The 14,900-nt window shown below is 46.2% G+C and overlaps 1 protein-coding gene across 32 annotated transcripts in view; it reads right to left on the bottom strand.

Moving 5' to 3' along the window:
- Positions 1-14,137, bottom strand: part of LOC149978187 (protein PHTF2-like) — a 94,629-nt gene extending 80,492 nt beyond the window's left edge. For 25 of the 32 annotated variants that reach the window (XM_090201140.1, XM_090201142.1, XM_090201144.1 and 22 more), the window contains exon 1: positions 13,932-14,131. The gene's annotated coding sequence lies outside the window, so the exon portion shown is untranslated. Of the gene's footprint in view, positions 1-13,931 lie in introns of all 32 variants that reach the window. The other 7 variants (XM_090201141.1, XM_090201146.1, XM_090201148.1 and 4 more) reach the window with 2 other exon arrangements.
- Positions 14,138-14,900: the final 763 nt, after the last annotated feature.

Below are 14,900 nucleotides of genomic sequence, written 5' to 3'. Positions count from 1 at the left end.
CCACAGCACCGTGCATTAACCTCAGCCACAGCACCGTGCATTAACCTCAGCACCGTGCATTAACCTCAGCCACAGCACCGTGCATTAACCTCAGCCACAGCACCGTGTATTAACCTCAGCACCGTGCATTAACCTCAGCACCGTGCATTAACCTCAGCACCGTGCATTAACCTCAGCCACAGCACCGTGTATTAACCTCAGCACCGTGCATTAACCTCAGCACCGTGCATTAACCTCAGCACCGTGCATGAACCTCAGCACCGTGCATTAACCTCAGCACCGTGCATTAACCTCAGCACCGTGCATTAACCTCAGCCACAGCACCGTGCATTAACCTCAGCACCGTGCATTAACCTCAGCCACAGCACCGTGTATTAACCTCAGCACCGTGCATTAACCTCAGCCACAGCACCGTGCATTAACCTCAGCACCGTGCATTAACCTCAGCACCGTGCATTAACCTCAGCACCGTGCATTAACCTCAGCCACAGCACCGTGCATTAACCTCAGCACCGTGCATTAACCTCAGCCACAGCACCGTGTATTAACCTCAGCACCGTGCATTAACCTCAGCACCGTGCATTAACCTCAGCACCGTGCATTAACCTCAGCACCGTGCATTAACCTCAGCACCGTGCATTAACCTCAGCACCGTGCATTAACCTCAGCACCGTGCATGAACCTCAGCACCGTGCATGAACCTCAGCACCGTGCATGAACCTCAGCACCGTGCATGAACCTCAGCACCGTGCATGAACCTCAGCACCGTGCATGAACCACAGCACCGTGCATGAACCTCAGCACCGTGCATGAACCTCAGCACCGTGCATGAACCTCAGCACCGTGCATGAACCTCAGCACCGTGCATGAACCTCAGCACCGTGCATGAACCTCAGCACCGTGCATGAACCTCAGCACCGTGCATGAACCTCCCTTTACATCTGAGTAGTGAAGATCTCTGTGGATTAAATGGAAGAAGTCTCAATAGTTCTCTAACCCAGTGCAACTCTGCAACAATAAACAGTTCTTGAGCTGCAGGTTATTCAAGTGGCTGTTTCCTGGAGCAGAGCCTACCGTAGGCCTGTACAGCGCTCTGGTCAAAGTAGTACACTGTATAGGGAATAAGGTGCTATTTCGGAGATAGGCCAAGACTATTCCTGGTGTCTGTCTGGAACTAGGCTATGCTGCTTTAAATGGCTCTCTGGTTGCCATCGTAGACCACATGGTGAAAATAACACGTTGATCCAAAGTGACCTTGGAGACAGTGTAGTAAGGTGACCTTGGAGACAGTAACCCTGGAGACAGTGTAGTAAGGTGACCTTGGAGACAGTGTAGTAAGGTGACCTTGGAGACAGTGTAGTAAGGTGACCTTGGAGACAGTGACCCTGGAGACAGTGTAGTAAGGTGACCTTGGAGACAGTGTAGTAAGGTGACCTTGGAGACAGTGTAGTAAGGTGACCTTGGAGACAGTGTAGTAAGGTGACCTTGGAGACAGTGTAGTAAGGTGACCTTAGAGACAGTGACCCTGGAGACAGTGTAGTAAGGTGACCTTGGAGACAGTGTAGTAAGGTGACCTTGGAGACAGTGACCCTGGAGACAGTGTAGTAAGGTGACCTTGGAGAAGGTGACCTTGGAGACAGTGTAGTAAGGTGACCTTGGAGACAGTGTAGTAAGGTGACCTTGGAGACAGTGTAGTAAGGTGACCTTGGAGACAGTGTAGTAAGGTGACCTTGGAGACAGTGACCCTGGAGACAGTGTAGTAAGGTGACCTTGGAGAAGGTGACCTTGGAGACAGTGTAGTAAGGTGACCTTGGAGACAGTGTAGTAAGGTGACCTTGGAGAAGGTGACCTTGGAGACAGTGTAGCAGGCTAACAACTTGTGGTTGTTGTCATGGTAGGGACGGGAGCTCAATAGGGAGATGGTACAGGACTTCCTCACAAATGTGAATAGAGAAGATATAATTGAAGAGATATGGAAAACTAACGAGGAAGGAGTATTGTGATGCACACACACACACACACACACACACGAGACACACACAGAGACACACACACGCCTAAATCATGTGAGTGGCCTACATTTGAAAGCCCTTGGCATGTGTAGAAAATTCCCATCATCCCAAAGATCCCTCTTTAAGGAGTTAGTCAGTCCCTGTTATCAACAAAGAACTCCTTATTCTCATTCACCAGTCACATGCTGTCCCAGTTCAGACCGGAGAATTGGGTTTGGTTGACATCCACTTTGGTCTGATTTGAAAACAAAGATCAGTTTCTTCTTGTGTCTTAGTTCCAAAAGAATAAAACAAGATGTTAAAATGACGTCAGACTACGGGAAACGACATGCTTTGATCTACCCCCCCCCCCGTGTGATTAGTAAAATCACTGACGATCCAGACCGCTGGATGCCTCTCCCTATAGCTCTAGCAGGTCGGGTCGCTTCTGTGAAAATTAATATCTTACCAAGACTGCTTTGTTGGTTTTCAATGCTTCCTGTTAAAATTCCCGCTACACCCTTTACCCGGCCTAAATGCAGCAACAGGTACACTTATGGAAAAATAAGAAGGCTATAAAAAAAACTACAGCTGTTGAAAGAATTGGGTTGGCTTGGCCTCCCTAACCTTAAATCATATTAATGAGCAGCGCAGCTTAATCACATAGCATCACGGATTCAACAACCAAAGGGTTTGTCAGTGGCTTGAAACTGAGAGTCAATATTGGTGATATATCCCTTTACATTGTCCTTTCTTTATAGTAGATTATATTTCTATTCACAGGATTCAACTAAACTCAATTATTACTCTGACATTGAAGACATGGAGGGAGGTTCAACAGCAATATAAACTGAGTAATAACATGTCTAGACACGGGCCTGTATTCCACAACCCAGCCTGTCTTCCTGCTACTAGGGATTTAGGGAATGGGAAGAGAGAAGGCCTTGTAGACTCAACTATTCCAAGGCAAAAAATATAATTTCAAGGAATTCATTATATCCCAAACAAATTTGTATAGGTACCTTCGAGTTGAATTGTATCAAGATGAATGTATTGCCCAGATTTCTCTCCTTGTTCCAATGTCTCCCTCTTTTTTTTTTTTCAAAGTCTTTTTTCACTTCAATGGATAAGCTGATATCTTTTTTTCTATGGGGAAGGTGTGAATCCAAGAATACGTAAAGCATTCCTCCAGAGAGATAGAACACACGGAGGACTAGCCCTTCCTAACTTTCTGCATTATTACTGGGCAGCAAATATACAAAAGATGATTTACTGGTTCACACCTCAGAAACTGACTGGTGTCAAACAGAAGCCAACTCCTGTTTCTCCTCCTCTTTGTCAGCCCACTGCCAATATCCCTCCTTCAGCGTCGCGCTACACATCCAATCTCCCTCTTTCAGTGTCGCGCTACACATCCAATCTCCCTCTTTCAGCTTCGCGCTACACATCCAATCTCCCTCTTTCAGCATCGCGCTACACATCCAATCTCCCTCTTTCAGCATCGCGCTACACAGCCAATGTCCCTCTTTTAGCGTCGCGCTACACATCCAATCTCCCTCTTTCAGCTTCGCGCTGCACATCCAAACCAATTGTTGTCAATACTTTGAAAATTTGGACTCAATTCCATGAACATTTTAAATTGTGTTATTTCTCTATTCAAGGTCCTAAATGTAATAATCCCCTCTCACCTCCAGCCAAACTGGATTCAGATTTCAGGCTGTGGCAGAGGAATGGCCTTACGAAGTCTAGTGACCTTTATATAGATGGCACCTTTGCCAATTTCGAAGACATCGCAATCACATGTAATCTACCCCATTCAAGTTCATTTTAGGAATTTCCAAATTCGCCGCTTTATTCGCACTCAAAGCCCAACCTTTCCAATTATATCACCCGGATCGGGTCCGGATGCCCTTTTCAAAACACCTTGTCAACTAAAGGGACTCATATCCCATATTTTGTAGATAATCATGTCCCTTGGTAACCCGTTACTTAATAAAATCCGATCTGAATGGGAAAGGGAACGTGGTGGAGAGATCACTGTTGAAGCCTGCCGCCCCTCTAACCACTAGGCTACCTGCCTCTAACCACCAGGCTGCCTGCCTCCCCTCTGACCACCAGGCTGCCTGCCGCCCCTCTGACCACCAGGCTGCCTGCCGCCCCTCTGACCACCAGGCTGCCTGCCGCCCCTCTGACCACCAGGCTGCCTGCCGCCCCTCTGACCACCAGGCTGCCTGCCGCCCCTCTGACCACCAGGCTGCCTGCCGCCCCTCTGACCACCAGGCTGCCTGCCGCCCCTCTGACCACCAGGCTGCCTGCCGCCCCTCTGACCACCAGGCTGCCTGCCGCCCCTCTGACCACCAGGCTGCCTGCCGCCCCTCTGACCACCAGGCTGCCTGCCGCCCCTCTGACCACCAGGCTGCCTGCCGCCCCTCTAACCACCAGGCTGCCTGCCGCCCCTCTAACCACCAGGCTGCCTGCCGCCCCTCTAACCACCAGGCTGCCTGCCGCCCCTCTAACCACCAGGCTGCCTGCCGCCCCTCTAACCACCAGGCTGCCTGCCGCCCCTCTAACCACCAGGCTGCCTGCCGCCCCTCTAACCACCAGGCTGCCTGCCGCCCCTCTAACCACCAGGCTGCCTGCCGCCCCTCTAACCACCAGGCTGCCTGCCTCCCCTCTAACCACCAGGCTGCCTGCCTCCCCTCTAACCACCAGGCTGCCTGCCTCCCCTCTAACCACCAGGCTGCCTGCCTCCCCTCTAACCACCAGGCTGCCTGCCTCCCCTCTAACCACCAGGCTGCCTGCCTCCCCTCTAACCACCAGGCTGCCTGCCTCCCCTCTAACCACCAGGCTGCCTGCCTCCCCTCTAACCACCAGGCTGCCTGCCTCCCCTCTAACCACCAGGCTGCCTGCCTCCCCTCTAACCACCAGGCTGCCTGCCTCCCCTCTAACCACCAGGCTGCCTGCCTCCCCTCTAACCACCAGGCTGCCTGCCGCCCCTCTAACCACCAGGCTGCCTGCCTCCCCTCTAACCACCAGGCTGCCTGCCTCCCCTCTAACCACCAGGCTGCCTGCCTCCCCTCTAACCACCAGGCTGCCTGCCTCCCCTCTAACCACCAGGCTGCCTGCCTCCCCTCTAACCACCAGGCTGCCTGCCGCCCCTCTAACCACCAGGCTGCCTGCCGCCCCTCTAACCACCAGGCTGCCTGCCTCCCCTCTAACCACCAGGCTGCCTGCCTCCCCTCTAACCACCAGGCTGCCTGCCTCCCCTCTAACCACCAGGCTGCCTGCCTCCCCTCTAACCACCAGGCTGCCTGCCTCCCCTCTAACCACCAGGCTGCCTGCCGCCCCTCTAACCACCAGGCTGCCTGCCGCCCCTCTAACCACCAGGCTGCCTGCCGCCCCTCTAACCACCAGGCTGCCTGCCGCCCCTCTAACCACCAGGCTGCCTGCCGCCCCTCTAACCACCAGGCTGCCTGCCGCCCCTCTAACCACCAGGCTGCCTGCCGACCCTCTGACCACCAGGCTGCCTGCCGACCCTCTGACCACCAGGCTGCCTGCCGCCCCTCTGACCACCAGGCTGCCTGCCGCCCCTAAAGACAGCAAAGGTATGTTGTGTATGTATGCTACATGCTCTTTATAAAGGTATGTTGTGTATGTATGCTACCTGCTCTTTATAAAGGTATGTTGTGTATGTACGCTACATGCTATGAAAATAGAAGGAAAGTGCCTGCTGGTGTTTAGAGTCACAGGATAAAACTCTTCATCTGAAATGAATCCAGTTTATTCAGATCAAATGAAGAGGCTACATTTTGATAAGAACATTTCTGTCTCTGTGTTATTGATTTATCTGTCTCTGTGTTATTGATTTAAAAGTGAATGCAGAAAAAGATGACAAGGCCATAGATTAAGATGACAGGGCCATAGATTAAGATGACAGGGCCATAGATTAAGATGACAGGGCCATAGATTAAGATGACAGGGCCATAGATTAAGATGACAGGGCCATAGATTAAGATGACAGGGCCATAGATTAAGATGACAGGGCCATAGATTAAGATGACAGGGCCATAGATTAAGATGACCGGGCCATAGATTAAGATGACAGGGCCATAGATTAAGATGACAAGGCCATAGATTAAGATGACAAGGCCATAGATTAAGATGACAGGGCCATAGATTAAGATGACAAGGCCATAGATTAAGATGACAGGGCCATAGATTAAGATGACAGGGCCATAGATTAAGATGACAGGGCCATAGATTAAGATGACAGGGCCATAGATTAAGATGACAGGGCCATAGATTAAGATGACAGGGCCATAGATTAAGATGGCAAGGCCATAGATTAAGATGACAAGGCCATAGATTAAGATGACAAGGCCATAGAATAAGATGACAAGGCCATAGATTAAGATGACAGGGCCATAGATTAAGATGACAAGGCCATAGATTAAGATGACAAGGTCATAGATTAAGATGACAGGGTCATAGATTAAGATGACAGGGCCATAGATTAAGATGACAGGGCCATAGATTAAGATGACAAGGCCATAGATTAAGATGACAAGGCCATAGATTAAGATGACAGGGCCATAGATTAAGATGACAGGGCCATAGATTAAGATGACAGGGCCATAGATTAAGATGACAGGGCCATAGATTAAGATGACAAGGCCATAGATTAAGATGACAAGGCGGGTTGGTTCTTGAGCAACAAAAACGATGTGAGCTCAACCGTGGAACAGACCCAGCGGGGTTGGCTGAGGAACAAAGGATTGTTCACAACATGGAAACTATATGTCCTCTTCAATTGTTTATTGAAAACATAAATACATTTGCACAATGAGCACTTGTTGTCTCTTAAATGCATCGTTACAGTTGTTGATTAGCTAGCTAGCGAATTTTAGCCCCATTAGCATTGACATGACATCAGTCAAAACCCCTCAAAACAAGACATGGTGTCAAGAACAAGACACAATGAGACTAAACGAGCAACCTAGGACTCCCAGCATGGCAGCTTCTTGTCATTGTTGCTATCTGACCGTCCAGAATCATAACATAACACAGACTGCTGCCCCCTCGACGCAACGCACATCGTTTTCATGACGTCGTCAGCCATCCCCTCTATAGTTACTGGTCTCTTCAAGACAACACACACAACGAGGTCTACAGCAACATGACAAACAGCCTTAGTTTGGTCAATGTGGATGATAATAGATGTATTATAGACTAACAAGACAGCAATTCGCTGGTCATTGATAGAGTCTGCTGAGAGTCCGTCAATGGGTTGGCCAGAATACAGTAGACCACTGTCAACAGTCTAGTACGAGTGCCTTGGCTTCTCTAGCTACCGAAAGACAGACAGAATTATCAAACACTATTGACTGTGAGAGCTGGACAGACAGCCAGAAAGAGATCAATCCAACCAGCCAGAAAGAAAGACAGCTAGCCAGAAAGACATCAGGCCAGCCAGAAAGACAGACAGCTAGCCAGAAAGACAGACAGCTAGCCAGAAAGACAGACAGCTAGCCAGAAAGACAGACAGCTAGCCAGAAAGACAGACAGCTAGCCAGACATGGGTAAAACAGTCAGTCACACTCAGAATAGCCTTCACTCATCCAACCGATTTTCATCAGACACAGTCATACACATTGAACTGAGGGATGTGAGTGAAGTCTCCTCACACCATAACGGTTCCAGTACATTAGTAGTTTAGACCAGGGCCACCACTCTGTGGGAGAAGAGAGACTGTGACCTATCGATGCTGTGGCAGTTACAGCAGCCCAAACCAACACAGCTGTGTGGTGCAGCCTAAACCCTGACAGGAAGGAGCTTCCAGTCCAACTACAATGGAAGAATGCACATGCAAATCCACACACAAGGTCTGACAGACTCAAATGAACATGTAATTCAGATGAAGTTACACCATACTGCTGGTACACTGGGCAGAGAGGTCTGTAGACCTAGACGAGACAGTGCTACACTGGGCAGAGAGGTCTGTAGACCTAGAGGAGACGTTGTAGAGACACTGGTACACTGGGCAGAGAGGTCTGTAGACCTAGAGGAGACACTGGTACACTGGGCAGAGAGGTCTGTAGACCTAGAGGAGACACTGGTACACTGGGCAGAGAGGTCTGTAGACCAAGAGGAGACACTGGTACACTGGGCAGAGAGGTCTGTAGACCTAGAGGAGACACTGGTACACTGGGCAGAGAGGTCTATAGACCAAGAGGAGACGTTGTAGAGACACTGGTACACTGGGCAGAGAGGTCTGTAGACCAAGAGGAGACACTGGTACACTGGGCAGAGAGGTCTGTAGACCAAGAGGAGACACTGGTACACTGGGCAGAGAGGTCTGTAGACCAAGAGGAGACACTGGTACACTGGGCAGAGGTCTGTAGACCAGGAGAACACAGTGTAGAGGAGACGTTGTAGAGACACTGGTACACTGGGCAGAGAGGTCTGTAGACCAGGAAAACACAGTGTAGAGGAGACGTTGTAGAGACACTGTACGTACAATGTACACATCATAGGGGGAGGCCTTATCGTGACGATCTCTCACACACACACACACACACACACACACACACACACACACACGGGAAGGAGGTTACAGGAAGCTAGTGCCAACATATGAAAAACCCTTATCGTGTAGGAGCAGAGACAGACACGGTTGAGAGAGGAAGCACAAAGGACTGAAGGGAGAGGTCTGGCATGAGGCTGAAGATACTAGACAGGCCCTACATGCTCTAGATTCAATCAATTAACTGTAGTGTAGTCACTCACAGAGAACAGCATGGAGCTTGTAACATCAGGGTAGTGAATAGAGGTCGGCCGATTATTGGAGGACCAAAAAAAGACGATACCGATTAATCTGCCGATTTCTATAAATATATTTGTAATAATGACTATTACAATACTGAATTAACAATGAACATTTTTATTTTAACTTAATATAATACATCAATAAAATCAATTTAGCCTCAAATAATCAATGAAACATGTTCAATTTGGTTTAAATAATGCAAAAACAAAGTGTTGGAGAAGGAAGTAAAAGTGCAATATGTGCCATGTAAAAAAAGCTGCTGCTGCCTACCACCGCTCAGTCAGACAGCTCTATCAAATCATAGACTTAATTATAATAAACACACAGAAATACGAGCCTGCTACTGCCTACCACCGCTCAGTCAGACAGCTCTATCAAATCATAGACTTAATTATAATAAACACACAGAAATACGAGCCTTAGGTCATTAATATGGTAAAATCCGGAAACTATGATTTCGAAAACAAAACGTTTATTCTTTCAGTGAAATAAGGAACCGTTCCATATTTTATCTAACGGGTGGCATCCTTAAGTCTAAATATTGCTGTTTCATTGAACAACCTTGAATGTTATGTCATAATTATGTACAATTCTGGCAAATTAATTACGGTCTTTGTTGGGAAGAAATGGTCTTCACACAGTTCGCAACGAGCCAGGCAGCCCAAACTGCTGCATATACCCTGACTCTGCTTACACTGAACGCAAGAGAAGTGACACAATTTCAGGCACCGCATTGATTATATGCAACGCAGGACAAGCTAGATAAACTAGTAATATCATCAACCATGTGTAGTTAACCTGTTTGGGCTAGGGGGCAGCATTTTCACTTTTCGATGAAAAGCGTGCCCAGAGTAAACTGCCTGCTACTCAGTACCAGATGCATGTTATTAGTAGTATTGTTTGAATAATGTCTGTGAGTATAACAGAACTCATATGGCAGGCGAAAACCTGAGAAAAATCCAACCAGGAAGCGGAAAATCTGAGGTCTGTAGTTTTTCAACTCATTCCCATTCCAATATTCAGTGTCTGTGGGGAATTTTTTCACTTCCTAATGCTTCCACTAGATGTCAACAGTCTTTAGAACCTTGTTTGAGGCTTCTACTGTGAAGTGGGGCCAAATGAGAGGGGAATGAGTCAGGTGTCTGGCAGAGAGTCACAGGCTCGTGACACGCGTTCATGTGAAAGTTACCTCGCGTTCCATTGCTTTTCTACAGACAAAGGAATTCTCCATTTGGAACATTATTGAAGAATTATGATAAAAACATCCTAAAGATTGATTCTATACTTCGTTTGACATGTTTCTGCGACCTGTAATATGACTTTTTGGACTTTTCGTCCGAACGTTCAGATGGATTTGTTTACAAAACGCCCTAACAAAAGGAGGTATATGGACATAAATGATGAACTTTATCAAACAAATCAAACATTTATTTTGGAACTGGGATTCCTGGGAGTGCATTCTGATGAAGATCATCAAAGGTAAGTGAATATTTATAATGCCATTTCTGATTAATGTTGACTCCACAACATGGTGAATATCTCTTTGTCTGTTTTGTGTCTGAGCGCCATACTCAGATTATTGCTTGGTATGCTTTTTCCGTAAAGTTTTTGAAATCTGACACAGAGGTTGCATTAAGGAGAAGTTTATCTAAAGTTCCATGTATAATAGTTGTATCTCTTATCAATGTTTATTATGAGTATTTCTGTAAATTGATGTGGCTCTCTGCAAAATCACTGCATGTTTTGGAACTACTGAACACAACACGCCAATGTAAAATTAGATTTTTGGATATAAATATGCACTTTATCGAACAAAACATACATGTATTGTGTAACATGAAGTCCTATGAGTGTCATCTGAGGAAGATCATCAAAGGTTAGTGATGGATTTTATCTATATTTCAGCTTTTTGTGACTCCTCTCTTTGGCTGGAAAAATGGCTGTGTTTTTCTGTGACTTGGTGGTGACCTAACAATCGTTTGTGGAGCTTTCGCTGTTTAGCCTTTTTGAAATCAGACACTGTGGCTGGATTAACGAAAATTGTATCTTTAAAATGGTGCCTAATACTTGTATGTTTGAGAAATTAGATTTATGAGATTTCTGTTGTTTGAATATGGCGCCCTGCAATTTCATTGGCTGTTGGCGAGGGGTTCCGCTAGCGGTTAACTAGTGAATAAGGTACGTTTAATGCTAGCTGTTCCTTGCTGGTACCTGTTCCTTGCTGCACTCGCGGAACAGGTGGTCAACTGTCACGAGAATTTCTATCCCAATGTTCTAATTGAACTATTTTATAGCTTTGACCAATTCCCAGAGGTTGTAAGGCTCTGGTTAATGAAGAATTAGACAAAGTCCCAGTCTGCAATAGATCAATACTTTATTCAGAGAGCGCTCTGACTTCAAAATGAGAACACAATATTTTTATAGCACACACACACAAATGAACTCACATCAGTAGAAACTCCACCTCTCTTTAGGTGGGCTGTATTTTTCCAAAGTTCACATACATTGTTTATCACCCTATTGCAACATGTTCCATCATCTTCTGCAAGCCGTTTCTAACAGTTGCTCTCCTCCCTAAGGTGGGGAGGCCTCTTTCCAGTTATTAGTTTCACCGTTATCACAAGTCGACAGTTCAGTTGTCCTTGAATGTCTCAACTATACCCTGCTCATACTGCGAAATAGTAACACAATGGCATAGTCTTAAAAAAGTCTAGTCACACACATTATTGGATTATGACTCTAACACATTTCATACAATTATATGGTTTCAGGGTGGAATACTTTAGTCATTATCTTAAACATACAAATTAATCTATTATCAACCTGCCACGCAGTCTCCTCGTGGAGTGCAATATCATCGGCCATAATCGGCATCCAAAAATTCCAATTACCAATTGATATGAAAACCTGAAATCGGCTCTAATTAATCAGTCGACCTCTAGTAGTGAATTCGATTCCCAGGACCACCCATACGTAAAATGTATGCACATACAACTGTAAGTCACTTTAGATAAAAGTATCCTCTACATCAGGCCTCCCCTACGTCAGGCCTGCACCAAGTCAGGCCTCCCCTACGTCAGGCCTCCCCTACGTCAGGCCTCCCCTACGCCAGGCCTCCCCTGCGCCAGGCCTCCCCTGCGCCAGGCCTCCCCTGCGCCAGGCCTGCTCCAAGTCAGGCCTGCTCCAAGTCAGGCCTCCCCTACATCAGGCCTCCCCTGCGCCAGGCCTCCCCTGCGCCAGGCCTCCCCTGCGCCAGGCCTCCCCTGCGCCAGGCCTCCCCTGCGCCAGGCCTCCCCTGCGCCAGGCCTCCCCTGCGCCAGGCCTCCCCTGCGCCAGGCCTGCTCCACATGGTATATATTATTATATAGTTATGAGCAGCTAGATAGACTCACTAGCCTACACCCAAAATAATATGAAAAAAAGTTACTGTGTCCTTTTTAATGAATAATAGATGACATTGAAGACTGCATTACATTTCAAGTTGAACTATCTTAACAATGTGCTCCTTGTCACTCATTTATACCAAACACAAATAATGAAGTTGACAAGAGCACAAACAGATCTGGGACCAGGCTATAGAAGAGACAACAGGTCTGGGACCAGGCTATAGAAGGAGACAACAGATCTGGGACCAGGCTATAGAAGGAGACAACAGGTCTGGGACCAGGCTATAGAAGGAGACAACAGATCTGGGACCAGGCTATAGAAGGAGACAACAGATCTGGGACCAGGCTATAGAAGAAGACAACAGGTCTGGGACCAGGCTATAGAAGAGACAACAGGTCTGGGACCAGGCTATAGAAGAAACAACAGATCTGAAACCTACCAATGTACTACTAGGCTACCCCAAACACATCACTATAACGTTAGTCATCATCACCTAACAAGGATCCACCAGTGTGGATGTACATGTGATGTACACAGAATGTCTATTGTTAGTCTACAGTGTCTGTGGTGATTTGTCTCTACTACAGATCTGCATTTGTCAACATGATAAAGAGTTGGTGTTGGCTATGCAAATAGCCAGTGGCACATCATGTTCCTCAACTAGCTCCTTCCACTTGATTGACTGTATCTATATGGCTGCGTTCACACAGGCAAAACAATTATGATATTTTTCCCACTAATTGGTCTTCGGTAACCCTGTCTTTGGATAGTCCATCTGTATATGCTCTACAGGCTATCAGTAACATTTAAACTAACTATCTACTAAACCTGAACTTAACCCTTATTCTAAACCTAACCATAACCCTGATCCTAAACCTAACCCTTATTCTAAACCTAACCATAACCCTGATCCTAAACCTAACCCTTATTCTAAACCTAACCATAACCGTAATCCTAAACCTAACCCTTATTCTAAGCCTAACCCTTATTCTAAACCTTCTCAAGCAAATGCTTATCAACAGATAGCTTGTTGATAGTAATGACCATCTGTAAACCATCTACAGATGGACTATCCGGACTATCCAAATAATGTGTGACCTGGTCATTGACTTTGTCCCCAATACTTGAAAAGGCACCGAGCAAACTAGATGAAGTGATGATAAACATCTTAGTAACACAATTCTATTACTGTATTATGAGCTAGCTGTGTGTGTATCGTGCCATGGGCATTACTGCAGTGGGATTGATGACTAGCTGGCTGTATTGAGCTGTGTAGGGGGGTCTGACGGTAGAGGAGGGGAGACAGTCATGCATATTGAAGGCCCTGGAGGGGGTCAACATCTGATCTCAGCTGGGCCCAATCTCAGATGCAGCCAGTTGTTCATTGAGGCGAGACATCCATGGGTCTGTCTGGTTAACTAAACATGTGTTACTAACAGACTTTCTAAATCTGTGTCAATTCTCTCACTCAAACTATTTCTCTCCAGTCTCCACTCTTTGGGCTCAAGTGGATCACATTCTAAACGTTACGGATCCTGGCATGCGTTTGTAAATCATTACATACTTTTGTAATCTGTCAATCGATACAATAATAAACTAGCTAGCTGGATGATTTAGTGTTTTCAAACAATGCTCAAATCCGCTAGCTCACGTTTAGCATTGATGACTCAAAATAGCTGGCTGGTGACATGCAATCAAATGAAAATAATGCACGTCTCGTTTCTTACCTCGTTGACTCCGGTTGCTGCAGACCGGTGATTTTATGAATATTAGGACGTTATCTATATGATAGTCTTCGATTCACAGTTTCGCTGATTTTGATGTGATCTATTTTCCCTTTCTCTCCCTGACCTCCAATCCGTTTACTGTATAAATACATCCAGCTTGTCTTGCATCAAGCCGACGTGAACGGTGTATGTGCGCAACCTAGTTTATGGCCAACCATGTATCCTATCAGTCAAGCATCATTCTCAGCTTCTGTTACACATCGTGGACGACACGCATTGCCAATTTAAACGCACAATACGTTCATTTTACTTAGATAACAACAATAAAGATAAATATGTGAGTGTATACAGTGTCATTTCCTATAGTGCCTCATTATTTGACATGATGAGACTTTCCTGAGTCTCCTCTGGTAGTGAGTTATAGTTAGTTACCTGGTTGCCAGTCTTTTTTAGCTAACATTCCGTTCCTTGTAGAACAAAAACCATGTCATTTATTTGATTTATTTAACCTTTATTTTATCAGGGAGTCATACCAAGACCAAGGTCTCGTTTACAGATGAGCTCTAAAATTACATACATTACAAAGAATACACACCTCAAAATATAAATACAAAATGCAAGCAGAAAGAAAAACATGGTCATAAAAAACCAAGACATGAATCAGTAATGAGGTCATGTACCGAAGAACCTCCAAAGGAGTGGAACGTTAGCGACTGGCAACCAGTCTAAGTTATAGTTACTACCATACAAAAAAACAACTTCATAGAGCTTTACTGACCTCTAGCGGTGGTATAGCTGAAATGTCGCTATTTGTTAAGCCAAGGCAGCAGCTACTCTTCCTGGGGTCCAACAAAATGAAGGCAACATTACAATACATTCATGACAGATTTCACAACATATTACGTTTGTGCTTTCAGGCCTCTACTCTACTACCACATATCTATAACACAAAATACATGTGTACATGTG

The sequence above is a fragment of the Oncorhynchus mykiss genome, chromosome 15, assembly GCF_057628025.1.
Source record: "Oncorhynchus mykiss isolate SJ-2025 chromosome 15, ASM5762802v1, whole genome shotgun sequence".
Classification (NCBI taxonomy): domain Eukaryota; kingdom Metazoa; phylum Chordata; class Actinopteri; order Salmoniformes; family Salmonidae; genus Oncorhynchus; species Oncorhynchus mykiss.
The sequence above is the reverse complement of the archived record's forward strand: the minus strand, read 5'-3'. Positions and strand labels throughout refer to the sequence as shown.